Source organism: Herpailurus yagouaroundi, unplaced genomic scaffold (genome assembly GCF_014898765.1).
Source record: "Herpailurus yagouaroundi ecotype Mexico unplaced genomic scaffold, PumYag 88246, whole genome shotgun sequence".
Classification (NCBI taxonomy): domain Eukaryota; kingdom Metazoa; phylum Chordata; class Mammalia; order Carnivora; family Felidae; genus Herpailurus; species Herpailurus yagouaroundi.
The window spans coordinates 15,380-18,040 of record NW_024421275.1 but is presented as its reverse complement, the minus strand read 5'-3'; positions in this window follow the sequence as shown (position 1 = coordinate 18,040).

The window sequence follows — 2,661 nt, the reverse complement described above, 5'->3', positions numbered from 1 at the left end:
GGGGAGGTGAAGAATATGAAAAGGAAAATTTTCCATTAAATGCACTGTATATTGAGAGTCAGAAACAATGTTTAAAGGGTGGGGGAAAGTTTCTATTGCTAATAACATGGCTCGTAATTCTAAATGCTGTGGAAAGCTGGGTCCAGTATAAGAAATATGTTCCCAGTTTTCCCCAACTCTCCAAAGGCAAGAAGCCTTGTGAGTTTTCCCTGAGACATCTGTAACACCATGAGGGCATTCTTAATAGGTTGTTGTAGCACGACTCCCTCGGGAACAATGTTACTCTCTTGGTGAATCTTAAAACAAGGGTCAGAGAGGAGCCCATAAAATATATTGCCCACATAGTAGGCGAGAGCCAGGTGCAGCTCTAGCAAATAAGAGATGACCTTGTCGAAGAAAGTGCTGTGAGGTAGCAAGTGATGTTTGCAGGGTCCTGACCTAACAATTCCCAGAATCTCCGACGTCCCTTTTGGATTAACTGTGCTATGTTGAATACGAGGGGGGTGAGAGTATGTCTAAGACTAATGGGGGGTGAAGAGCCATTCTATTTTTAGAACTTTAATAGCGGCTTGCCCAATTAGTGTGGTAGAAAAATCCTTCGTATTAAGACTATTATAGCTGCAGAGGAAGGTTGAGATCTTGCCTATCATAACTACGAGAGGTGAGAATGGACTGAATATCATCCAGCTCCTTCTTTGCTGCTGGGGTGAGCTGGCGTGGTGATGTTAAGTTAGAATCACCAGAAAGCAGTGTTAGGAGGTTGTTCAGATGGGCGTTAGTAATGCTCAGGAGGACGAACTCAGGTAATGGTGCCCCCAAATTTTTGTACATCATTAAGAGTACGAATCATTAGGAATGGTCTGAATGAGGGGACGAATTTGGGTATTAAACATTTGCAGCCCCAAGTAAGAAAAAGGAGCCGACCTTTGTATTTTTCAGGGGCTATTTTTAAATCCTGTTGGTGTAATAGGTTGGGGAGAACAGCAAAGAGCTCATCTAAAGGTTGTTGATGCTGGGGACAAAAAAGGATATCCTCTGTATACTGATAAATGATCAAAGAAGGAAACCACGTCTAATCGGCTCTAATGCTTTATTGACATAAAACTGGCACATAGTTGGGCTATTAAGCATCCCTTGGGGAAGGACTTTCCAATGGTAACAGGGTGTTGGCCTGCAGTGATTAAGAACAGGAATGGTAAAGGCAAATTTCTGTCTTCTTTAGCTGAGGGGATTGTGAAAAAGCAATGTTTGAAATCAAGAATTGGCCAATTTTGAGACAATGTTGAGGGAAAGGGGTTTCCTAGCTACAAGGGGCCAAAAGGCTCAATTACTGCATTAGTAGCTCTGAGATCATGAAGAAGTCGCCATTTGCCATTTTTTTTAGGAACACAAAAGACAGGAGTATTCCAAGGGCTACTCCTAGGCTCTATGTGCCCATTATTTAACTGTTCATCTACTAATTGTTGGAGATGAATCAACCGGTCCCCTTTTATTGGCCACTGCTCAACCCATACGGGTTAGTTTCCCATTTTAATGGAAGGGGCTAAATTTGAGCAGTGGCTAGGAAAAAACTTGTTTTAAGCTGAATATTCCATTCACTCAACAAGTCTCTTCCCCGTAAATTGATAGGGATATTCATCACATAGGGCTGTATGTAGGCTATTTGATCATCAGGCCCTAAACATTTGCATAAGGTGAGACTGTCAGGAAGCCTGGGTGCCTCCAACTCCAACTAGGGTGCTGTAGGGGCAGTAGCCCAGTGAGAAGTCCAAAACAGTTACCTCAGCCCCTGTATCAATCAATGCTAAGAGAAGTTTCTCTCTGACCTTTATTTGCAAGAGAGGTTTGTCTTGAGAAATGTTGGCGAGTCAGTTTTATTCTAAAGGTGAGTTTGTGCTCCCAAACTCACGCGCCCAGAATTCACGATCCCCAAAAACCACCAGGGAGCCGAGTCCGATGAAAAAGCAAGGAGCCTTTATTCGAGCTAGCTCAAGTTCAATCTCCTACCTGCACCGATGCAGCGGTGAGATGCCGGAGAGAGAGAGCGAGTTTCAAAAGCACAAAGGTTTTATAGGGGTCTAGGGGCAGTTGGTGGGGTGATGGTCGTGGCCTTAGCCAATTGGCTGAGGAAGGATCAGAGTCCTGTTGCGCAGGTTGCTGGGTGTGGTTTGAATGGGAAGTTTGAACGGGTAAGCTGGAAGTTACTCAAGGGGAGGGGGTTTTAGCAGGTGAGAGGGAATTTCTTTCTGCGGTTTTCCTGGAAAAGAGGGCCATGTCGGGGACATAGTCACTCAAGATGGAGGACACAGAACAAAATGGAGTCCGCCGGCCTAAATCCGCTCTTTCATTCCCCCCTTGTCATGTAGCTTACGGACCCAATCATGGGACCGGCTGCATTTCTATTTTGTCGTCTTCTGTTACTAGGGGCTTGTACTGAGCACGGAGGACCATTAGTTGGATGGCCCCCACGAGGTCCCTGACAAACTGGACCAGCCTGTTGATGATACAGGGTCGGAGGGTTACTAGTAGGAGCAGGATGGCGAGGGATCTGGCAAGGGCTGAGATGAGGGTAGTTAACCAGGGAGACCAGTTGAAGAAAGACTCGTACCAGGACTGAGATTGTTCTCTAACTTTTGTTTTTGCAGCCCTTCTCTTATGAGG